Here is a 27,288-nt window from a genome sequence, read left to right as displayed (position 1 = left end):
AAATATAAGTAAGGCTAATACAATACTCAATCGATTAGACTTATAATTAAAAGGCATTTCTCTTTCAATATGGAATCTCAAATGTTTTATTTTCATTCCCATTGTATAGTGAGGTTGTTGAATTCGCTTATTATAGAGACACCATGGTCCACACAGTTGTACGTTCTTTGACACTTGCTATATATAGAGGCGATGAAAGTGTCAACAAGTTTATCACAAGCTAGAAAATGTTATCATACTTAGATTTGGTGAAATTCCTCAAGGAGAAAAGCTTAAAATTAGATGTTCTTGTTGTTCATGTAGTACAGGTTGATGATGCTTGTGAGATTACAACAACATTATTTTCTATAGTTGAAGAAATCAAAGATGACCTTTATTACTGCAATGACATAATTTGTGCTAGTATTTCTGATTTGATGAGAATGATTATTGGTTTTGCAAGATTTTCTACCATCCCTTAATTTATCTCTTACCAAGATGAGAACTCTTACATCATTGTATATAACATCTTGTCTTTTACAAGTGGTCAATAACAAAGAGTTGGTGAATAGTATTGCTACTACTTTTCTGTGCCCACAAACATTGGCCACTACAACCTTCAACCCTGAGTGCAATGGTCATTTATTTGTTGGAGACTTGCTAAATGAGAGCACAAAGGTAGCTGTAGGATCTGGAATATCTATGGTCAACACTAGTATTCGAACTGAAGAGCAGCAAAGTCCATGAATTTATCAATTTTGGGTCATTTGGAGCTGGAGAGAGAGTACTGAAGCAGTGTTAAGAATTTTGGGTGCACCTGGACAGTTTGTGGGGGGAATTTATATATCATATCAGCCTCAAAGGAAGGGCCACGAGCTTCCCATCTGCTGGATTACAAATCTGTTAACTATGGACCACTGAAATCGTAGTACCCTAAGGGAAGAACACATAGAATATTTCCTTGCTGAATTTTATGGTGTATTGCTGGTCACATTCCTTCTTCAACTACCACTCTAGAAGCACACTGTGAGACATAGGTCACAGGTTCCTTGATTTTCTTATGTCTTTGTGTATTTATTTGGTTAATGTGAAAGAATCTCTTCTATTTTATTTATCTGTGATGTGCCGGCTATATGCATATGTAAATTTTTGAACTTTCATGAATCTATTTGAGCACTTGGAGTACTTTATTTTGGTATGCACGTTAGTTTTTTATGCATATTTAATTGCGTGAAATTTTTAAAGCCGAACCTACAACTACATGTGGCTAAATTTTTGCTAGAACACATAACTAAACCTCACACACACTCATTAACCTATTGAAAATTTAAGGCTTTTCCAAAAAGGAACATTACACTTTTCAAAGCTCCCACCAACTACATGCTTGATCTTGTCAAACTGCCTAAAATCAATCATTGATTCCCTAGTAGGTCTTGGAACATATCCAAGAGATCATTCTCAAGAAAAGAGTTATACTACTCAGTTACAACATCCTTTTGTAGCTTCTTAGCAGCTACCCCTAAAAAAGGGAGGTCTATGTCTGAAGAATAGAGGACAATAGTGCAACATAAGTAGGAAATTTTGTAGCTTGATGACTCACCTGAGACATGGACATAGATGCCCCCACTTGTTCCTACACACCCTATAATGCTTGAATAAGCCATCTTGACTTCCTGGATACACTAGAATGTAATGAGGTCTATGTTTTTTTACTAGAATCTTGCTAATCTGACTTTGATTTATTTTTCAATTTTAGAACAGAATCTGGAACAACAAGATTTTTGTGTTCATTAATCACTATAAGATGTTTCTATGATTTTGAGGACCATTCATCCTCATCAAACTTCATATCCTTGCTCACCAATATGTTCATTTGAACTTGAATTTAGATTCAGTAAGCCTCAGATGTATTACTCTGTCCAAAAAATATCCCCTTTATATTCAAGGGTTCAAAGCTTACTCCTTTTCTTATCATGAATATGAATATAAATTGGACAAACAAAAAGATATGGTAATGTAATACTTGTGACTTCTCACTAGTAAAATATTTCTTTGGTGTTTTGTCCTTCAAGATCCTATGAGGACAGTGGTTCAAGATATAGACAACTATGTTGTAAGATTTCTCTTAAAGACAGATGGGTAAATTCAAGTCACGGATCATGGTTTTATCTATCTCAGTGATGTATTTTTGCTACTCTACAACCCCATTCTTAGCACCTTCTTGATTCTTGTTTCCTTGCAAAAGGTATCAAAATCCTTGGAGGTGTTCTCTCCCCTAAAATTAAAGCATTTTGATATTCCCCCATTTGATTTTCAACCAATGCTTTGAACTCTTTAAACTTACCAGATACTTCATATTTAGTCTACATAAAATAAATCTTGGTTTAATGAGAGGAATCATCAATAAAAGAAACATAATATTGCTTATCTATGAATGAAGAGGAAGGCATAGGCCCACAAATATGTGATTGCATTAACTTGAGAATATTTCTTGATTTTTCCTCACTATATGGAAAGGAAATCTTTGAATGCTCATTGAGTGCACACCCTATACACTCTTCAATCTTCTCTAGCTTGAAGTTTGGCAATCCATACACCATATCCATCAAGAGTGGAAGAGCTCCATGGTTCAAGTGACCAAAGTGCTTGTACCACAACTTGCATAAATTTCCACTATCATGCACTAGAGTATCATCCTTTGTAGTATTGACAAAAAGCTTGTAAAGGTCTCCTTCCATCACACCTTTAGCTAAGAACCAAGGAAATTCATGGTTTCAATATCTAATAATGCACTTCTGATCATTGAGCTCAACTATATGCTTCTTATTTGTGATATATGAGATATAAAGAAGGTTCTTCATTAATTCTAGTACATAAAAAACATATTTCCAATCAATATTATCCCCTGGTGGCATCCTAAAGGAGATGGTTCCAATTTTAATCATATGATATCTAGTATTATCACCCTACTCCACTTGTATATGCACATCTTGTTCTAGAAGCTTTCTGAATTTTTTTTATTGGTCACATGCTAAAATGCTCCATTATCCACATACAAACAACACTAGAAGGGGTATTGGTAGAGAGGCAAATCAAGTTAAGGATGAACAAATAGACTCCAATGATATGGCTTCATCTACGAACAAGACAGGGGAAAAGATTGCTGCTATTTATAGAGGTTTACGGTCACCATTCAAATGTATTGGGTTGAGTTTAGCCCAACAAATGAATACAAAGAGGGATGAAGAGATGCATGCTTCCAAGTGACATATGTAGCTCAAGAAAATGAGGTACATGGCTGGTCTTTGGAATGAAATTTTGGAAATTCAAATCAATATTTTGAAAAGCTAGAAACAAGTTGCAAGGTGATCATACTTGTATTAATGATGATACGTGGATTCAAAACCCTCTGAGTGGGTGTAGATGAGACCTGGTTTAAGTCCTGGATTATTTTGATGCCACAGAATTTCCCCTCATAGTGTCATTTCTCATCCAAAGGATAGTTTTCAACAACTTTCTGAAAAAACATATCATAAAATAAAATCAATGATTGAATCTTCCCAACTTTAATTCATGTTACCTTCATACCTTATTGTTGATTTCATGCAAGGCTTAAAAGTTTGGCATCTCTATTCGATTGATGTAGGTTTAGGCTTTTTAGCCTTTTTTCTCACCCTTTTATGTTTAAAAAAAACACATGCTAGGTGTCTATATGTCCCCCTTTTCGGGAGGGTGCACCCATAAGCCCAACTTTTTGGGAAGTGTCCTTGCACACCAGCAAAACATTAGACTATGCATTTCATGTATTTTTTGCAAAAGAGAGGACACAAGGAAATGTTTTGCTAGATGGCCCTGAGGCCTGTGGTCCTAAGGATGCAAGGAGCATGTCCCCAACCTTGGGAGTATGTCCCTGTGTAACACTGGATATTTCCACAGAAAGCTAATAGCGGAGACTTGGGGAGATAGACTCTATGTCATAACTATTTTCATCTGTCCCTAATTGTCCATGTGTGTTGAAGGACAAGACCTTTCTAAGTAATTGGGAGGTTATAAATTGTTAAACTCATCTTGAAACCATGCCCAAAAAGTCTTAGCAGATGGGCATGTGTGCTTTGGTTTAACCACTTGACCCATTGTTCAATAAATTAAGATAAGTTTGGTATTGAATATAGCAATTTAAACTCCACTATTTTAGTTTTTGTTTTAAGCCTAAGTTATTTGAAATTTGATAGAGTCCTACATTTTCGTTAAGAAATGCATCAAATACTACCACAACTAACAAAGAGTAAAATCTTTATGGTAAAAACTAAATTTGGATTCAAAAGCATTATAGAATAAATTGAATTTGGCTTTAACAAGCAAAGCCAGTTCTTGTTGAAAATGATTCAATTCCCCTCAGCTAAGAGGCCATGTTACCATGTGAAAAAGTAACCTTACATATTGTTGCATATCTGGTTGGTTAAATACATTGTGACATACTCTAAACGTGTACATGCTTATTGTCTAACGCAATTACTCACTCTAAATAGAAGCAGTCTCTTTTCTATGTGATACTAGTCTTCTACAACATAATTACTATGACTCCCATGACTTAACTTATTTCACCTTCAGATTGAGTGTAATCTCTCTTGTACTTGGACATCATTAAAATAACACTTATATCCAAGGTGATTCCTTGGGATACCCCCAAAGACTGATCTCCCAGTCCAAAGTTAGAGGGCATCTTGCTGAGGTGACAATGGCAAGATCCCTGATTTGCCCAAAGTTGGCACCCTGTGAGCCTTGCACTACTTCTTAGAGCCATAGAGTGGGAACTAATACACTACTTCTTAGAGAAGCTAAGTGGGAACTCATCCTCTTCAGATGGAACCATAGAGAGGGAAGTGGAACTACTCACTTTAGATTGCAAATAAAGAAGTGGGAAGTTGAAATCAATCACTGAGGATGGGATGAATCAAGATAGATTGCATGAATTAGACTAGCCTTCTTAGAAGATTAGATAGGTTGAACTCATTCAGTAGCCATACGGATGGAACATAACCATAGATATTGGAACCAGTTCACTAGCCTTCATAGAGCCATAGTGTGTGGTTTCACTATAGAATGTAGTACAAACAGATAAGATGAGAATGCATGCATAGATTCTGGTAAAGAAAGAAAAGCATAGACTCATAGATAAAGAGGAAAGGTTTTTGTCTAATCCCCGACCGAAGGGAGGCACCATATAGAGCAGAAGGTTTGAATTAGAAGGTTTGGAATTGGAAGGGAAGGGATGGTACTAAGTACCAGGTACTATATGGTACTATATATCACTCTATATGAATTATATGCATTCTAATCTAATATTTATTTTGAATGGTACCAGGTATAGTGCCAGATATAGTGCCAGGCATAGACAAGAAAGAATTGGAAGGGAAGAGATCAAATGATCTAATAACGAAGTAAAAGTTGGTAATACTACTTCAAGCAAGTAGGAGAATGGTCTTAATGGTCCCAACACCCATTGCAAGACAAAGAAGATGTGGTCAAAGGTTAAATGCTTGGTTTGAGTGCCCTAGCTCAAAGGAGCACACATGGCAATAATGTATGATCTTAAGGAAGAATGATAGTCAACCTTGAGAAGCGCTCCACCCAAATTGAGGTTTTCAATTGCTATATTTGGACATTCTTGAGGAGCACTACAAGGAGAGGAGTACATGTGTTATGTGCACCCTACTGAAAAAGTAAAAAATTCCTAGTTTAAAGGGATCACTCCTCATAAATCTAAGATTGGAACAAGAAGAAGAAAGAAACAATCTCAATATTTTGATATAGGAGACAATCAAGAAGGCAGTGAGTTGGAAACCAAACTTATTAATCTAAAGAATCAAATGATCAATATGTCTCTAAACATGTTGTAGTAGACCATAAGCATGGCAAGGTCAAACAATAACATAACCTCATGGATGAAGTTTGAGACTTGAGTTCTAAATAAGAAGAATCTGAATGAGAAGAGAAGAAAAAGTGGGAAAAGGGGAACACTATAAAAGTCCAAACACCCATCAGAGAGAAAGCGAAGAGTGACTTCAAGCCTTATGTAGTTGAGATTTTCACCCTTAAATTCAATCAATGGTTACAACAACTCGATGTTTATTTAAGTGTGCATGCAATTAGTGAAGAGAAAAGAATCTCTTTCACTTGGTTGAATTTAGAAGGCCATGCATTAACCTAGTGGCAAAGGTATGTTACCACTCGAATAATTGAGCAGGAACCACTAGTAAATCAATGGGAAACATTAAAGAATCTCATTATGTGGCAGTTCTATCCCAGTGGATATGAGTAAGAAAAAAAAGATAAAATGGAATCTCTTTCAACAAAGACAAGGAAAAACCATGCAAGAGTCCACCATTGAGTTTCAAAAATGGGCCATTCAATTGATTATATCTCCCAATAAGAATTTTTTTTAAGTCAATATTTGGGAGGACTACATAGTGATATCCAAAGACAACTGATGTTTTGAAAACCAAAGTCCATTGATGAAGCTGGTGTACAAGAAATTGGAGTTTTGATATCAGTGTCCCCTAGTAACCAAACTAAGTTAAACGGACTGGAATATCTTTGGTAAACTTCAAAGGGAAAAGAAAATAAAATAAACAAGCAAGCCCAAATGATGCCCAAAAAGAAAGTCATAGAGAACTCTTCAAGTCTAAATGAAACCTACAAAGATAGCCATAGAGATTTCCAAACGGTTAAGGGGATGAAGAACAAAAAGTTCCAAAACCCAACTCTTGAGGACAAATAATCTTGTAAATTTGTGATGTGTATTGTGACCTTGAGTTTGTTATGATCTAGGGGTTATCAGAGCACAGAGGGAGACTGTACTTATGTCGAAAAACCATGAAGAACCTAAGGAAAAGAGGTATGTTAGTGACCAACTGCTTGTTGCATCTTGTGCTTAAATGGGGCCGAAGATGTGGATCATCTATTGTTGCATTGCAACTACCCGAGAAAGGTTTTTTGTGAAATGTTTAAACCCCTGGGAAGAAAATGGCTTATGCCTCCGTTTTTCCAAATTATGGCCAATGGGATGTCAAAGTTTGGTGGAATATGGCCCCCACATTTTGTATGGGCTATTTGGAAGGAAATAAATCGAACAATGGGACAAGAAAATGGAGGAAAACACTTTGGCGAGAAGGAACAAGATTCTAATAAATGAAAATGTGAGCATCATGCCGAAAAAGGAGAAGGACAATAAACCTTAAAGCCTTGAGGGTGTTGTGTTTCCCTATCCTTCCAACTACCTTAAGAGAATTCAGGGGATGGGTTATGGCTAAAGCATTAGACCCCATCGTCTGAAACATTCAAGTGGGAATAGGAGAAATTCACCCCCTACTATTAAGAATTATTCCCATACTATAATGACTACTCACTATGAACTTGGCATAGAGGAGTAGAGCTTTGGCTTGAGGTTGATGTTCATGGTTACTTGGTTCATGGTTAGTGAGGTGCTATGTGCTTTCATGGTTGATTTCTCAAGTAATTACTCTTGTGATCATCCTAGTTGTTGAATATTTATTTACTTTGATGGTTCCTCTCTCTTGTATTGGTTAGTTGTCTATTAGAAAATTATATATTATGGAGCAATGGAACACATAAAATATTGCAGAAATATAAACACAGAAAATGCATAAAACAAGAGAGACACAGATATATGTGGTTCACCGAGTTTTGGCTACGTCCACGGAGAAATAGCCAATCCTTCTTTTATTATATTATCCAGAAAACTGAAGAGATACAACCTACAACAGATTCGTTGTAACTCCCTCTTTGCTCTCAATCTCCTCTCTCTTCCTCACTCAGAATACAGATATACATAGACGCAATACAATTCCCTCATATATAGTGAGGGGTTACCTCCTAGGGAAAAAAACCCTAAATTAAACATAACTTCTATCGTCAGATCATCCGCCTAATGAGCGGCCCAGATTGAGTAGAAATTACTAGACTTTTACAAGGCAATTTTGCATCTATTTTTGGCTTCGGGGGCGCTGCCCCCGAAACCCTGCTGGGGGATTGCTAGCCTCCGCATGGAGGGGTGTACAATCTTCCTGGGGTATACATCTGGCTGAAACCTTTGAATACAAAAGATAATTAGGCTCCACACCCAACAATCTCCCAATTGGAGACTGATTATAGCAACTCCACCGCTGTTTCATTTGCTAGATAATAACTCCACTTTGGGCCTGGTTGTTTCTCATCTTCTTCATCATACTTGAAGACCAATTGAAACTGAGTAGATTCTTATTTTTTCCATGGTTACAACTTTTGTTAACATATCTGAAGGATTATAGCTAGTGTGTATCTTTTCTAGCTTCAACTGTCCATCTTCCAATGTTGATCGTATGAAATGGTACTTGAGCTATATATGTTTATTCTCGGAATGAAATGCAGAGTTCTTTGCAAGATGTATGGCACTCTGGTTGTCACTGTATAACCTGCCCAACTCCTGCTTCTTGCCCAATTCATCCAGAAACCTTTGTAACCAAATCATTTCTTTACTAGCCTTTATAACAGCAACATACTCTACTTCTATTGTTGAAAGTGGAACAACACTTTGGATTTTTGAAACCCAACTGACAACTGTTCCACCTACAGTAAATACATATCCTGTAGTGCTACTCCTATTATCTCTATCACCTTCCATATCTGCATCAACATATCCCTATAGAGCAATGTTTGAACCACCAAAGAATAATGCTTGATTTGTGTTACCTCTCAAATACCTGAGAATCCACTTCACTACCATCCAATGTTATTTTCCTATATTGTTCATGTACCTACGTACAACTCCCACTGCATGTGCAATAACAAGCCTTGTGTAGACCATTGCATACATTAAGCTTCCAACTGTTGATGCATATGGAACTTTAGACATATGAGCCATTTCTTCCTGAGTCTTTGGACACGCCTGCTTCCTTAACTTGAAATGGCTAGCCAAAGGTATACTAATTGGTTTTGCATTCTACATATTAAACCTTTTCAACAAATTTTCTATGTACTTACTTTGAGACAATGTTAATTTGTGATTCTTCCTGTCTCTAGTTATTCTCATACCAAGGATTTTTTTTGCAACACCAAAATCCTTCATTGCAAATGAGTTTGCCAATTTTCTTTTGAGCACATTTATTTCCTGCATGTTAGAACCTGAAACAAGCATGTCATCTACATACAATAACAATATAATATAGCTACCATCATTTTTCCTTTTGAGATAAACATAATGATCAGAGTGACATCTAGCATAACCTTGTTCAGAAATAAACCTGTCAAATTTTAGATACCACTGCCTTCGAGCCTATTTCAAGCCATACAAGCTCTTCTTCAACCTGCACAATAGTTTCTCCTTCCCTTTTACCTCATATCCTTGTGGCTGCTACAAATATATCTCTTCCTCCAAATCCCCATGGAGAAAGGTTTGTTACAGGGAAAAGTGTCTATTTAGAACTGCTCTATCCCACTAAAGTGTGACAGCTACCTTAGAAACAAACAGAGAAAAGCTACTTTTGTATTTCCTTTATGAATTATAGATAGAGAGGAATAGAAAGAACCAACCTGTGTCTTCTGATAATCCTTTGATTCGATCCCTCTCTTCTTTGATAGTCTCCATCTACCTGCTCACTAGCACACCCGACTTCACAAAGTACCTGTAACATCACAAAGGCATAGCACTATACAAAGACATGGATCTATATTCATAAACAACTTAGGATCAGATTTAAGTTAAACATACAAATGTAACAAGCATCAATGATACAAAATCATGGAGGGGAACTCAAATAGCTTTTATTGATAAACAAGAAAAGATCCAGGAGGAGTTACAACCAGTGGTTCCGACCCAGCATCAACCTCCCAGCAAAGAAGCCCCTCTTCACCTCAAACAAAGAATAGATCACCCAACAATCTGATGTTTGTCTCTAGAAACCAACAGCAATTCCTTACAATATGCAAAATTCCAGCCTCCAACCTCTGGATCTATGGGATGAGAGATCTATATATAGATATTTGCAGAGGTGTGAGTCAGCTCTGGGTTTTTGATTAGTGTCTTCTCTCTGTCAGTTCTTGCTTCCACTTGGAGACTGAGGGCCTCTTACTCATCCTTGGTCGAATTCAGTGAGGCAAGTGTCACAGGAGAAGATTTTGGAAGCTTCCATTGCCCCTCCACCTCGCGGAATGACACTGCCATTTGTCATTTCTCGCCCATCGCACCCCACAGAAGGGATTTTTGAAATGCAACGCACCCTCACAGTGCATTTGGGTGAGATGCAACGCACCTAGCCAGTGGAGCAGCTGCAATGATCCTGTTTTGACCAATTTTGAGTAGTTTTTCATGGAGAACTTCTAGGAGAAGCTGTAATCTATTGACCTTGTTCCTTTAGGGGTTAGAACAACACTTTTAGGGACTTAGGAGCCCTTGGTTTATGGAGATTTCACGCTTGGAGTTGTAGGGCACAAAAATGTCTATAACAGTTACCCCCTAAAGTATGAGGCCTTTAACCTTTTGGTGTTGGGTGAAATGATTTATTATGAGGATCCGAAGTTCTTTCAATGCTGGGAGGAGACCTGCAATAAGATACAATACAATACATTATCTTCATAATATTTTCATGATCTAGCTGAGGTGGGCATTCCCATGATCAGCTTTATAAATTCATTTTCATGTACATAGGATAGACAACCGTCTGAGTGTAGACTGATGATTCTGATAGAGCCATCATCCTTTTGGTAGGATGATTATCTGTGCTGCAATGTTGTACATTTAATGTCTTTATTTCCCTGAATATATATCGCAGCCCGAATGGATGAAACTAGATCCGGGGTCTTCAATCTCGTCCGATATTCACTCGAAGTACAAGTCGATCCATTTGAGAAATGTTCTGAAGTCGAACATGGAAAGACATCGCTTGATTACCAGTCAATGATGTAAACTGTTAACAAGCGTGAGAGAAATCACTGATAATGATAATGACCCTCAAGGTACTGCAGTACAATTCACGTGGTGTGAATATAGGACTTGGCGTCGAACACCACGCAAAATCTTTCGGTCTAAGGCCATTGATGTAAACCTGTCGCCGGAAGTGAGAAACTTGCCATTGAGGCATGCAAGCTTAAAAGTACTGAATGGGGTGTTCCTAGATCAACTTCTTGGATAATGAGCTGATGTTGACAAGAAGTGATCCGTCACAGGAGGGCCTTAATGAATCCCACATCAATGACACGGAACGGAGCAAATGATTTTGATGGAGGTGAAAACGATCTGGTGATATAAGGTTCAGGGTGGCGATCATGTAAGAATGGACTATAATGTATGGTAGTGGGTGAGACACAGGTGACTTCTTTGGATGACTTCTCTTGAACATATCGGCGACACTGATGTGATGGATTGGTAGCATTAACCCCAAATGTCGATGGTATGGCGTGACCATGGTGATGCGACCGGTGAATGAAACAACCCAACCCGACTCGGACATGGAGTGGAAGTGTCATGTTCAAGAGCGACTTGCTACCAACAAAGTTTCTTTGAGTTTTATTCCCAATTTTTCCCCAGTCATTGCTGACCAGTACCTCTTTATTTTTGTCAAGCTTGAGGAGGATAACATATGCGTGTTCAATAATTTGCCCTTCGGGAAAACCGATCACTATGTTTTAACGAGCCTAGCGATAGTGAAACTCGTTCTCGTCTAAAGACAAGTTTGTCGGTATTAATATTTTTAACAAGTTTAACGACAAAAATAACTCGGTCCTTTTCAATTTTAGAGAGTCTGAAAAGGAACATAAAGATAACTCCAAAATTCCTTTTTCGTCATCTAATCCCTTAAGTCTGAAAAAGTATAAAACAATACAGAAGGGATGAATTTTCGATAGTTTTAACGAGCCGAACAAAACAAGTGCTCGATCTTTTTGTGTAATAATCCCTCAGGTCCAAAAAGATTAAAATTTAGAGGAGGGATAGCACTTTCTGTCCCTTTAACGAGCTGGAGAGGCCAATGGCTCGGCAATCTTTTCATATTTTACGAGTCAGCTGAAAAGAGCTTAAAGGAGACTCGTCTTTTGAGGAACGAGTGATAAAATGGGTAGCAGTTGATTCCCGGTAAGGTTTGGAATTTTCCAATCACAGTAATGTCACAAGGATGGCTAGCGAAATCACTCTTCGCAGCTGTTCCTAAAAATGGGTAAACAATCAAATGGAGGTGATTGATCGGCCAATGAAAAAGTGGAGGTGACGGTACAAACATGACCAAGGCTTTAATGGCTGAAGTACTACATTCACGATGGTTGTTTACCAGGGAATAGTTCATTTTTTAACGAGCTTAAACACGAGGGGAAACATTTGCTCATGGCTTATGTTTATTTTTTAACGAGCTTGAACTATGTGCTAAAATTGCTCGATGCGGGTTTATTTTTTAACGAGCTTGAATCCTGCAGTAACACTGCTCATGGCGGGTTTATTTTTTAACGAGCTTGAACCCTGTGGTAACACTGCTCGTGATAAGTTTGCATGCCCCCAACATAATAACGCAAATTGAGGTGCATGCCCCCCAAGCTTCATTGCATTCAACTCGGTGGTTAGAATGAAGGTTTACATTTGAGATTTGGAAAGGGGATTTGTTTCATTTTTTAATGAGGTTGACACAGTAAAAGAGCCATCCTCAAGACTCCTTGTTTCAATTTTTAACGAGGTCGACACGAGATAAGAACCATCCTCGAAATCCACCATATTTACAGTATTTGATAGAGAATCAAAAACTGAAGGATGATTAAGGTTGCTGGAATAATCTTCTTGGTAATTTGGAAGACGGGAGCGATGGTGGTAATCTTCCCATGGTGCCTCTCCTATCATTGAATGAATGATTCCTTCGTCTGTTGAATTTACATCCGATGAAGGATTTGAAGAGGTTCCATATTCCTTAGACCTATCTATCCAAATACTCGATGAGCGTTGATTTGGGTTTGCCCCCCAGGCCAAGAAAATTGATTGCTACAATATTTCTAAAATGGTGATGATCCATGCTGACAAAATGTTTAGGAATCTTCTGAATCCATTATATATAGAAGATTTCATATTCCACTGTGGCCACTTCCGCCAGATTACTCGGAGGCGATAGGGAAAAATTACCCATTAAGGTAGGGTATTTTAGGAGACCTACTCCGATATTTTGGAGCAAATGATTGCTTCGACGGATCATTGGAATGCTTCCCGTAACTTGTGAACTGTTGGGGAGAAATGTTTGTTGGTCAACGATTGTAATTCCTCCTTGGAAGGGAAATGCAATCTTCCTAAAGTAGGTCGACACAACTGCGGCCATGGCATATATCCAGGGCCTTCCCAGTAGGATGTTGTAATCGAGGTTTCCGTCGATTACTTCAACATCAATTTCTACTATTTTACCCCCCAGTTCAACTTGCAAGTTACTTAAAATCCCATATGGAGTATATGATCGTCCATCAAATTCTTTTAACATTGTTGACAATCGCGACAAGGGTGGTGAGCCTAAATTTTTCCAGCAACTCATCGACATAATACATGTGGATTCCCCCTCATCAATAATTGTTCGATAAACAGTTTTGTTGAGGGCTTTCACTTGAATAAGGAAAGCTATTTGAGTTGGTAACTGAGGGTCATATCCTTTATGATCAAAGGCCACAAGATTGGAATCCATTGGGTCAATCCCACCTATTGCTGATAATAAAGCTTGCTCTTGGGAGAGACAATTTTGTGGTACCTCAAGTGTCGACATAGCGGACGCGATTGGGCCAGGTCCTCTACTATATTATAATTCTGTGCTACTTTTGCACGAGGATTAAATGTCGATTTGTCTAAAACTCCCTTTGGCGACTTTATCATCGGTTCAGGAATGATGGGTGGCACAACTTCGGTCGAAGTTGTTGTCGAACTACTGGGTTGATCTTTATCCTTGTTGTTCGACAGCTGTGGATTCTCGTAATCTTTACTCCTTGTCGTTATCAAAGCATCATTTTGTTGTTTCGAAACCGACAACATAAGCACTTGGGATCAGGAAGTATTTTGATTAGCAACCAGTTTGGTCCCTGGGTTTGGAAATGGATCAGGTAATACCGCTGAGGTTTTTGAACTCTTAAAGAGCTTCCTAACTTCAGCTTTATGTGGACAATCTCTCGTCCGATGATCCTCATCGCATATGTGACACCCTGCAGGGGGTTTCCTTTGCCCAGAAGGGTTTGCAGAAGCTTTTTTAGGAGATGACTCATCCTGCTTCTTTTTTCTCCCTTTCTTTTTCTTCTTGCCCCCTGGTTGCTTCAGTTGTTTGCCCTTGTCGGTCGACACGACATTTACTTCTGAGGCAAGAAGTTCCTCTTTTGCATTTTGACCAGAAATCTTACGAGCCTTTTTGGATGTAGCCTTTGTTGATTTCGCATCTGTTGCGCCAATCACGCCATCGCTGACATGAGAGTCATTGTTTGATTTAGGAGGAGGAGGAACTGAGAATTCCGGTCTAGGGGCGTCAGGTATTTTATCGTAGAGCATGCCGGACTGAGTGTAAATCAAGTCCAAATATTGTGCACGAGCGATAACTTGCTCTTCTGTAACGACTCCCCCTTTTTCCACATCTTCCGTGATGGAAGGTAGTAATGACTTGATAAACCATTCAGCTAAGAGTTGATCGGGGACATATGTTTTTACCATTCTACGATGACGTCGCCACTCATGTATATGATCAGATATGTGAGTGGCCGTTGTCTGTTTGAAGTTGGTAAGAAGTTTTGTTCCCGTTTCGTACCTTATTGGTAACTGAAAATGGGTTAAAAAGGTTGTGGCTAAGGTACTGAAGTTGTCGAATGAAGCTCTAGGCAATTCGATATACCATTTTGCTGCCGGACCAGTTAACGTCCTCTGAAAAAGGCGAAGCCTAATTGAATCATCGTTTAGGGTTTTTGATGAACACCACAGATGAAATGTCATCACATGATTCGACGGGTCTTCACCCAGATTTCCATTAAATTTAGGAATATATGATGGAATTTTATGCAGAATCGCCGGCCACCAAGGGGCATAAGCAATTGGATCATTCGTCAGTCGGTTTAGATCTGGTAATTCTAGAGTTGCTACAAAGGGCAACTGCTGATTCAGGTTAGGCAAAGCATACCCAGGATAAGATGGAATCGCCTGAGCAGTGGGTCTTTGCATACCAGCATAATGTATTTGATGCTGGCAGCTTTGACAAGGTTGATGAGCATAACCATTATAGTATGGTTGTTGATAACCGCTTTGGAAATGCAATTGCCCATTACTTACAAAGACTTGTTTCTCATGTCCTTGATATGATTGCTGGAATTGCGGTTGTTGAGATTGAACCAGCCCTGGTTGTTGGACCATTTGCTGTTGTTCAATACTGGATGATTGACCAAGATGAGGAGTCATAGTACTTGTTTGATCCTAAGTCGCTCCAGATAAGGAGGCACTAACCTGAGGTTGTGATTGAGTCGTTGAGACAAGAGGCTGTTGTATTGCAACCTATGAAACTTGGGGTTGACATACAATAGGTAGCGCTTGTACTTGCGACGCAGTCACCATAGCGGGTATAGTGGGAATATTCGACATAGGGTGGACTGGTTGCATTGAATATACAACCCTTGGTTGCTGAGGCAGTAATGGTACCCAACCGCTGGATGTAATTCTAGTTTGACCTGAATTTTGTTGTAAACTCCCACATGGTTGTTCTCCGGGAGGGAACAATGAAAAGGCATACTGCCCTCCATATGGTGGTAATCCAGTACTTAAAGGGTATATTGGCCTTTGAAGACACATTGGATCGATTTGTTGAGTTTCAACATAAGAAATACCAGATGATAATCTGGATGAAGAAATAGGAACTGACCATGTCGTCGAAACAGTCCTTGATTGGACTCCGGTTTGTTGTTGATAACTTGCCGGGACAGTTGATATACCATCGAACATCGTTGGAGTAGCAGCAGGGGGCTCTGCCGCTGCTGTGTCGGATGACACAGTCCTGGATGTCGACGTTTGTTCAGACATATCTAGTCTATCCAAAATATTTTCTAGCGATTCTACAAGAACTTGCGATGAAAAGAGACTAACTTTGAAGACCAGTGATGGAATGGTGATGATTATTCTGTTTAAAATAAATTTTAGACGCTTTGACTCGTAAAATATGAAAAGATTGCCAAGCCATTGTCTATAGCAGTTCTAAATTTTGTTGTTATTCCGCCTCCTTTGTACAAAAGAACTGTAGATGTTTTTGTGTGTTTGTTGAGTCATTTACAGTTTTCCTTTGCAAAAGTAGCATAGTCGTACTGTCGTCCTTTGATTTGAATCTGTCGCAAGTGTCAATTTCGATCATAGGAGAAAGTTTGATTGTTGTTGATGGTTGATTATCCTGTTACTATTGCCTTTGGTCTGAATTTGTAATTTTCTAGTGTCAAGAACGAGTGTTCATTTCAAAATCGTAAGGTGTTGTAATCATCTCTATTTTTTATTTTGAAAAAGTGCTTGTTTATATTTGTCGCTTGAAAAGAAATTTAGATTTGTGCATCAACTTTCTTTTTAGCATCTATATACTAAGAAAGTCAAAAAACAAACACATGCATGTGCATTTGCATATAGACAGTCCGTTTGGCTTGATTTAGGAAGGTGCATTTACAGTGTGCTCTTTGCTCTTTGTGAAAAGATTTTGTCTTTCTTTTCCCTAGTAGCGAGGATTTTCATTGCATAAAAGAGATAAAAAGTTTGTTTATCATATTTAGATTGCATTTTATGAATTACATCTACATCTCCTGGTGAACTCGAAAGGCAAACTTCATAAACAAGATCAACTTAAAATAAATTTAATGAATCTAACAACGCTTTGGAACTTAACACACAACATTTAGAGGTCTAGGCTAGAGACGTATTCCGGCGTCGTAAAGCCTGGTAACTGTTGTTCTCACTGATGGTTGGGTGATTCCTCCACTTTGAGACAATAAGTTCCAGTATGGATTTGTGCTCCCACGTACCGTCGAGTATATTTTGGGAGACCCCAATAGGCTTAATCCTTTATCCATAGGAAGTCGTGTCTGCCGCCATATTGATTGCAATGCATTGAACATAGCATTCGGGAAGATTGACTGTCATACCGTAAAAAGTATTCTACAGTTTTGCGATTGATTTGGTACTCCCTCTACCTAGACTTCCAGAGTAGTCCCTTTCGTTCCTTTTCATACTCTTTAACGGAAAAGGTCCATCTGAGCACTTGTCACTTCAGGCTCATTAAAAATCGAAGGAGACTAGAGTCATCTTTTGTTTTTTCTCGACTCTTAAAAATTGAAAAAACAAGTTGTGTCAAAGCGTCTAAAATTTATTTTAAACGGAATAATCATCACCATTCCCTCGCTGGTCTACGAAGTTAGTCTCTTTTCATCGCAAGTTCTTGTAGAATTGCTAGAAAATCTTTTGGATAGACTAGATATGTCTGAACAACCATCGACATCCAGGACTGTGTCATCCGACGCAGCAGCAGCAGAGCCTCCTGCTGCTACTCCAAAAATGTTTGATGGTATGTCATCTGTCTCGGCAAGTTATCAACAACAAGCCGGAGTCCAATCAAGGACTGTTTCGACGACATGGTCAGTTCCTATTTCTTCATCCGGATTATCATCTGGTATTTCTTATGTTGAAACTCAAAAAATCGATCCAATGTGTCTTCAAAGGCCAATATACCCTTTAAGTACTGGATTACCACCATATGGAGGGCAGTATGCCTTTTCATTGTTCCCTCACGGAGAAGAACCATGTGGGAGTTTACAACAAAATTCAGGTCAAACTGGAATTACATCCAGCGGTTGGGTACCATTACTGCCTCAGCAACCAAGGGTTGTATATTCAATGCAACCAGTCCACCCTGTGTTGAATATTCCCACTATACCCGCTATGGTGACTGCGTCGCAAGTACAAGCGCTACCTGTTGTATGTCAACCCCAAGTTTCTCAGGTTGCAATGCAACAGCCTCTTGTCTCAACGACTCAATCACAACCTCAGGTTAGTGCCTCCTTATCTGGAGCGACTCAAGCTCAAACAATTACTATGACTCCTCATCTTGGTCAATCATCCAGTATTGAACAACAGCAAATGGTCCAACAACCAGGGTTGGTTCAATCTCAACAACCGTAATTCCAGCAATCATATCAAGGACCTGAGCAACAAGTCTTTGTAAGTAATGGGCAACTACATTTCCAAAGCGGTTATCAACAACCGTACTATAATGGTTATGCCCATCAACCTTGTCAAAGCTGCCAGCATCAAATATATTATGCTGGTATGTAAAGACCCACTGCTCAGGCGATTCCATCTTATCTTGGGTATGCTTCGCCTAACCTGAATCAACATTTTCCCTTTGTAGCAAGTCTAGAATTACCAGATCTAAATTAGATGATGAATGATCCAATTGCTTATGCCCCTTGGTGGTCGGCGATTTCACATAAACTTCCATCAGATATTCCTAAATTTAATGGAAATTCGGGTGAAGACCCGTCGAATCATGTGATGACATTTCATCTAAGGTGTTCATCAAACACCCTAAACGATGATTCAATTAGGCTTCGCCTTTTTCAGAGGACGTTAACTGGTCCGGAAGCAAAATGGTATATCGAATTTCCTAGAGCTTCATTCGACAACTTCAGTACCTTAGCCACAACCTTTTTAACCCATTTTCAGTTACCAGTAAGGTACGAAACGGGAACAAAAGTTCTTACCAACTTCAAATAGACAACGACCACTAACATATCTGATCATATACATGAGTGGCGACGTCATCGTAGAATGGTAAAAACATATGTCCCCGATCAGCTCTTAGCTGAATGGTTTATCAAGTCATTACTACCTTCCATCACGGAAGATGTGGCAAAAGGGGGAGTCGTCACAGAAGAGCAAGTTATCACTCGTGCGCAATATTTGGACTTGATTTACACTCAGTCTGGCATGCTCTACGATAAAATACCTGATGCACCTATACCGGAATTCTCAGTCCCTCCTCCTCCTAAATCAAACAATGACTCTCATGTCGGCAATGGCGTGATTGGCGCAACAGATGCGAAATCGACAAAGGCTAGATCCAAAAAGGCCCGTAAGATTTCCGGTCAAAATGAAAAAGAGGAACTTCTTGCCTCGGAATTAAATGTTGTTTCGACCGACAAGGGCAAACAACTGAAGCAACCAGGGGGCAAGAAGAAAAATAAAGGGAGAAAAAAGAAGCAGGATGAGTCGTCTCCTGAAAAAGCTTCTGCAAACCTTTCTGGGCAAAGGAAACCCCCTGCGGGGTGTCAGATATGCGATGAGGATCATCAGACGAGAGATTGTCCACATAAAGCTGAAGTTAAGAAGCTCTTTAAGAGTTCAAAAACCTCAGCAGTATTAACTGATCCGTTTCCAAACCCAGGGACCAAACTGGTTGCTAATCAAAATACTTCCCGATCCCAAGTGCTTATGTTGTCGGTTTCGAAACAACGAAATGATGCTTTGATAATGACAAGGAGTAAAGATTACGGGAATCCACAGTTGTCGAACAACAAAGATAAAGATCAACCTAGTAGTTCGACAATAACTTCGACCGAAGTTGTGCCACCCATCATTCCTGAACCGATGATAAAGTCGCCAAAGGGAGTAGTACACAAATCGACATTTAATCCTCATGCAAAAGTAGCACAGAATTATAATATGGTAGAGGACCTGGCCCAATCATCGTCCGCTATGTCGACACTTGAGGTACCACAAAATTGTCTCTCCCAAGAGCAAGCTTTATTATCAGCAATAGGTGGGATTGACCCAATGGATTCCAATCTTGTGGCCTTTGATCATAAAGGATATGACCCTCAGTTACCAGCTCAACTAGCTTTCCTTATTCAAGTGAAAGCCCTCAACAAAACTGTTCATCGAACAATTATTGATGAGGGGGCATCCACATGTATTATGTCGATGAGTTGCTGGAAAAATTTAGGCTCACCACCCTTGTCATGATCGTCAACAATTTTAAAAGCATTTGATGGACGATCATACACTCCATATGGGATTTTAAGTAACTTGCAAGTTGAACTGGGGGGTAAAACAATAGAAATTGATGTTGAAGTAATCGACGGAAACCTCGATTACAACATCCTACTGGGAAGGCCTTGGATATATGCCATGGCCGCAGTTGTGTTGACCTACTTCAGGAAGATTGCATTTCCCTTCCAAGGAGGAATTACAATCATTGACCAACAAACATTTCTCCCCAACAGTTCACAAGTTACGGGAATCATTCTAATGATCCGTGGAAGCAATCATTCGCTCCAAAATATCGAAGTAGGTCTCGTAAAAGACCCTGCCTTAATGGGTACTTTTGCCGTACCGCCTCTGAGTAATCTAGCGGAAGTGGCCACAATGGAATATGAAATCTTCTATATCTAATGGATTCATAAGATTCCTAAACATTTTGTCAGCATGGATCATCGCCATTTTATAGATATTGTAGCAATCAATTTTCTTGGCCTAGGGGGCAAACCCAAATCAACACTCATCGAGTATTTGGATAGATAGGTCTAATGAATATGACACCTCTTCAAATCCTTCGTCGCATGTAAATTCAACAAACAAAGCAATCATTCATTCAATGATAGGAGAGGCACCATGGGAAGATTACCACCATCACTCCCGTCTTCCAAATTACCACGAAGATTATTCCAGCAACCTTAATCATCCTTCAGTTTTTGATTCTCTATCAAATACTGTAAATATGGTGGATTTCGAGGATGGTTCTTATCTCGTGTTGACCTCGTTAAAAAATGAAACAAGGAGTCTTGAGGATGGTTCTTTTACTGTGTCAACCTCATTAAAAAATGAAACAAATCCCCTTTCCAAATCTCAAAGGTAAACCTTCATTCCAACCACCGAGTTGAATGCAATGAATCTTGGGGGGCATGCACCTCGATTTGCGTTATTATGCTGGGGGCATGCAAACTTATCACGAGCAGTGTTACCACAGGGTTCAAGATTGTTAAAAAATAAACCCGCCATGAGCAGTGTTACTGCAGGGTTCAAGCTCGTTAAAAAATAAACCCACATCGAGCAATTTTAGCACATAGTTCAAGCTCGTTAAAAAGTAAACATAAGCCATGAGCAAATGTTTCCCCCCGCATTTAAGCTCGTTAAAAAATGAACTATTCCCCGGTAAATAACCATCGTGAATGTAGTACTTCAGCCGTTAAAGCCTTGGTCGAGTTTGCACCATCACCTCCACTTTTTCATTGGCCAATCATTCACCTCCATTTGATTGTTTACCCATTTTGAGGAACATCTGTGAAGAGTGATTTCACTAGCCATCCTTGTGACACTGCTGTGATTGGAAAATTCTAAACCTTACCTGGAATCAGCTGCTACCCATTTTATCACTCGTTCCTCAAACAGCGAGTCTCCTTTAAGCTCTTTTCAACTGAATCGTAAAATATGAAAAGATTGTCGAGCCATTTCCCTCTCCAGATCGTTAAAGGGACAATAAGTTCTATCCCTCCTCTAAATTTTAATCTTTTTGGACCTAAGGGATTATTACACAAAAATATCTAGCACTTGTTTTGTTCGGCTCATTAAAACTATCGAAAATTCATCCCTTCTATATTGTTTTATACTTTTTCGGACTTAAGGGATTAGATGACGAAAAAGGAATTTTGGAGTTACCTTTACGTTCATTTTCAGACTCTCTAAAATTGAAAAGGACCGAGTTATCTTTGTCGTTAAACTCGTTAAAAAGATTAATAGCGACAAACTTGTCTTTAGACGAGAACGAGTTTCACTATCGCTAGCCTCGTTAAAACATAGCGATAGGTTTTCCCGAAGGGCAAATTATAGAACAAGCATATGTTATCCTCCTCAAGCTTGACACAAATAAAGAGGTACTGGTCAGGAATGACTGGGGAAAAATTGGGAAGAAAACTCAAAGAAACTTTGTTGGTAGCAATTTGCTCTTGAACATGACACTTCCACTCCGTATCCGAGTCGGGTTGGGTTGTTTCATTCACCGGTCACATCACCATGGTCACGCCATACCATCCACATTTGGGGTTAATGCTACCAATCCATCACATCAGTGTCGCCGATATGTTCAAGAGAAGTCATCCAGAGAAGTCACCTGTGTCTCACCCACTACCATACATTATACTCCATGCTTTCATGACCGCCACCCTGAACCTTATATCACTAGATCATTTTGACCTCCATAAAAATCATTTGCTCCATTCTGTGTCATTGATGTGGGATTCATTAAGGCCCTCCTGTGACGGATCACTTCTTGTCGACATGTTGTGGTCACCAACAACCCCCCTCTTTGTTTGATATTAGTAATAACATCAAGCAAAGGGGGACCCTTAACCAAAAATCCAAAAAATATTTTGTTTAAAAAAATCGTTTGTATTAACTCCCTAAAAGCTATATCGCGTCGCAAAGGTAGAGAGAAGCGTTTTCCCAAAGCGCATAAATACACTGAAAAATAGCGACGCGAGAACCCATCGCATCGCATGCATTAAAAGTGCTCAAAAAGGGAAAACCTAAGGAATCGCCGACGGCCGATATGCGACGTCGCACGTCGCAACGTCGCATAAGCAGCACAGAGTGATAAAGCGAAAACCTTGCGATCTGCGATCTGCAATCATTCAAAACTGCGATCTGCGATATTGGTAATTTGTGATAACACTTAATGACGTCGCAGTCCTCGATACTGCGATTCCAATCGCAGAAAGGACTCATCGCAAGAATTCTCCGACATAAACGGTAAACCCAAAATTGAGCGCGCACCTTAAGGGAAATTAATGATCGCATACTTCAGTATCCAAGAATGATTGTGTCGCGTTTTTTGAAGAGTCAAATCATGATGAGTGTCAGAATTACGCATTCATTAGAACTTAATGCTTTCATGTCAATCTTTTCGTCATTTCTCTTCTTCTTTGCGTAAACTGCAAGACATGTAACTGATATAAATCTCTATGCAGGAAACATCTAAGGAAAAGAGGAAAGCGCCAATGGGGTAAAAGAGAGAAGATGCCTCCGCAAATGGATGCCGCATGCAGCAGGACCGCGGATTTCAGAGTATCACCCAACAGGCGTTGATGAAAATAGACTATCTAAGACTCAGAGTCAAAGGCGCACAAAAGCAGCGTGTTTGCAAAAGATCTTGAAGCTCAGACTGGGTAAAGCAAAAAGAGAAACGCAATAGAAGGAGGACGCTCCAGAAAAGCCTGGAACAAAGAACGGAAGCAATTCTCGATATAGGGGATTGTCCATACAACGCGACTCCTAACTCATTGAGTCATTCACACGACCAGAAACCGAAATAGCAACAACAAAATCAGTTCGAAAGGAACCTAGGTTGTACTAAGTATACGTACAGCGAATACACCCAGCTAGAGAAAGGTTTTCGAAAATATCTTCTAGTCTATCAGAAAGAGGTGCCAGCTCTTGTCATTTCTAATTTTCAAGCTCGAACAAAAGGAAAGGACAACCAGCCGACTCTTTCACGGCGAACAGCGCATTGCTTACAGCACTAAGGAGCAGATACAGAAATGGTTAGAAATTAAATTTGATTTTTAGAAATAAATTTGCTTTTAGTAAAAGGGTGGTCATTTGAAGCCGTTCCCTAAATTTGTGTAATTAAGATTAATTAGTTAGTAGTATTTAACCCTTCTCATGGAATTTGGAGAAGGGTCCGGAAATTTGTCAAAAAACTTGTCCTCAGAACATGCACTTTTGCACCCTCTGAGGGGGTTTTTGCTGAATGGATGGATCGAGATTTATTTATGTTTGCATTTTAATGTCTGTTACTGATGTTGCACTTCTGTACTCTTAGCAGATATTAGAACAAGTGGAAATAAATCGTTATTTCTTGAAGTTTATTAGTGAAATCAGTCATAAATGGTACTTTTATCTCTTGACTAATTTCTGCTTGTATTCCTAAAGTGATATGCAGCTGAGTTCTTTATATGTTAATGTATGAATGTGTGTATTACCATTTGGCACTTCTGTATGGTGGAGTCATTTATTTGTGCTTGACATATGAATAACTAATTATGCGATATGCTATTCACAACTGTTTTGCCTAACTTCTTATGCAGAATGGTTCATCTTAATTGATTTATATTCTTATGATAGCTGAATGATCTTTATTACCAGCTATTGTTTGAAATCTTTTTAGATCGCATAATGAAAGAATTTTACCCCGGGTTAGCGTAGATTAGATGTATTGTTTTTCATTAGATTACAATAGCATAGAGTTAGTTTAGAAGTTAGAATTAAATTAGCTTAAAATACCCCTAAATCAATACCATCAAACTCTACACACACACACACCCCTCAAATTGGGAAACTGGTCCCATTATCCCCAGTCGGACCCGCTACTCCAAACGGGCACGGAGCTGCCAACCAGGTTCCCGACTGGGTGGGTATCCCCCTTGTTGTTGACCCGATTTCGGGGCCCTCAACATATTTGGCACTAGAAGGAGGGCCACGAGCTATGAATGGCGCATAAGTCAAAATCTAAATACCATTCTGAGAGCAAATCACCCTCACCAACTCCCCCGACTTCTCCGGTACGATTAAACTCAGAGCTAGAAGTCACTCGGGCATCCACCGCTGCTACACACTCTAATATATCAGACCAACCATTGATCCCCCTAAACTTCAAACTTTGATTCGTAAACTCCAGGGATTCTTTATTTTTACTCAAAGGTCTGATAAATCTAAAGGCAGCGTGACTTCGCAGTACAATCCTGCTCATCCCCTGACCAGATTGAAGAGTGAAAAGTTTGGCATCCAGCCAACTAAAATCCCTCTCCCCACTAGGAAAAGGGCAAGGAAAGCACTTCCAGAGTCTGACAGAGAGACTCTTTCATCTACCTCGTCTATTTCAACTCCCTCACCGCGAAGTCAGCCACCCACATCTTCACCCTAGATCACTCATCCATCTTCCACAACCCTTCCTCTGCGATCATCAAAGGTCATAGTATCTCCATCTTCTCAGCATCAGAGATCATCTTCTGCACTTTCATTGACTAGCAGCTCAACGATGGCCCAGTCTCCATGGAACAATCCTGGGAAGGTTTTAATGCCTCCACCCCTGAGCCCTATACCGGCCCATCCTGAGAAGTGGCTTCCTAAATTCAATCCAGAAGTAGGCATGCTAGCCGAAGAACATATCAATAATTTCATGCTTTCTGTTAATCTAAACGGAGTTACTAACGAAGATGCCGTTGTCCGGCTTTTCCCTTATACAATGCAAGGAACAACCGGGTCGTGGTACTTTTCGTTACCTTCCGGATCCATCACAAGCTGAGACATTTTTCAAAGTCAGTTCCTCACCAAGTTTGGTGATGACAGATCCACGGCGACATTGATCAATGACCTATCTAATCTTAAGGCTAAGGCTAGAGAACCCATTAAAGATTTTAACTTACGATTCAATAAGATCCTCAACAAAATCCCCGCTGCTTCACAACCCAGCGAGGAAGTAAGATGTGAATGGTACATCATGGCTTTACCTCCAAACTTGGCTATCTTCGTAGATAGGGAAAACAAGACCACCTTAGTTGACAACTTGACAGAGGCGTTGGCAGTTGAAAAACGCGTAGTAGCCCTTGAAAAGAGATCTGCAATTGAAGAACGCAAATCTAAGAAGATCTCTTTCAAAGAAGACACCAAGAAGAAGCAAACGAAAGATCCTTTCGATATGGAAGGATTACAAAAAGTGTTGAAAGCCATGTCGAATGAGAAGATTGATATTAAAAAACAAGTAGCAGAAACGTCTTCAAGAAAGCCTTTTAGGACTTTTAAAAGAAACCCTCCCATGGAGACAAAGCCACCCAATGCTGTCTCAAACGTTGAATCTGAAGAAGAAGAAGAAGAGAATACCACTGAAGGGCAGACCGACGATGAAGAGGTGGTGGAACTACAAGGAATGTGGGATTTCATCCTCCCACAAGAAGAGGATCAAGAAGCATTTCCTGTTAGCACGAGAAGCAGAAATCAACTTGCTCCTCCCCAAACTACCCCAAAACAAAAGGGCGCAAGCCCTGCAACAAAAGATAAGGTCGCAACAAAAAAGACAACTGCTAAAGCGACCCAGTTTAGCCCAGTCCAATCTGATCAAGCACCTCCATCAAGAACACTGATAGTGGCGGATGAAATGGAGTATAACATCATTGACGACATGAAGAAGACTAGGGCTAACATCACTCTTTATGAATTGAGTAAATTGAAACACCAACAGAAAATAATGATGAAAGAATTACATGTTGTGCCTACTACATCTTTACCTACAACTGTAGCTTCCCACAATATGGGAAGGCCTCCAACCAACGCGATCAATAAGATTGATCCAAATGACATCGCCTTGATTGGAGGAAGATCAAGATCTCATACTCCTCCTTTTCTTCTCACATATGAAATGTTCAATAAAAACGTGCACAATTGCTTGGTCGATTCTGGTGCTTCAACGAATATTTTACCCAGGTCAATATGCGCTAAATTGAATGTGCAACCTCAAAAATCCGCAGTACGTATAGTTCAACTTGATCGATCCCAAGTCGAAGTGATTGGTGAACTTAATCAGGTGACCATAAGATTGTAGTCTAACCCAAAAGTGTGTCAGGTTATCGACATTCTAATAGCTGATATCCCTGAGTTCTATGGTTTGATTCTTAGCAGGGATTGGTCGGAGAAAATCCACGGATATTTCTCAATTGACTGGTCGCACATGTGGTTACCATACAATGGTAAACCAAATCAGATAAAGGTTGAACGAGAGTTGCACCAAAAATACATAGTGACAGAACTGGAAGGAGAAAATGAAGCCATAACATACAATAGCAGTATTGTAGGCAATTACGCAATAGATTCTTTTCTCGGCAATTTCAATGATCATATTTCACCTTACTTAGAGAATTCAGTTTTATCCCAAGTTGAAAATTTCTCCCAAACTGATGACTCAAAATGTTTTAGTTTTTTAGATAATTCTGTAAATACATCTTTATTTTGGAAATTATATTTTGACGGGTCTAAATCCAATGAGGGAGCAGGAGCAGGATGCGTTCTGATCAGCCCGGACGGGAACAAGATTATGCTCACATGCAGACTTGAGTTCGATTGCATGAACAACACAGCAGAGTACGAAGCCTTGGTTCAAGGCCTATACAAAGCAATCGAATTGAACGTTAAGTATCTTCAAGTCTTTGGAGATTCTGAGATCGTCATAAAGCAGGTACGTAACACCATACACTACCTGTCAA

This window comes from Pinus tabuliformis, chromosome J (assembly GCF_031772625.1).
Source record: "Pinus tabuliformis cultivar Carrire ecotype Pingquan chromosome J, CPIR1, whole genome shotgun sequence".
NCBI lineage: Eukaryota > Viridiplantae > Streptophyta > Pinopsida > Pinales > Pinaceae > Pinus > Pinus tabuliformis.
This window is presented reverse-complemented; position numbering follows the sequence as displayed.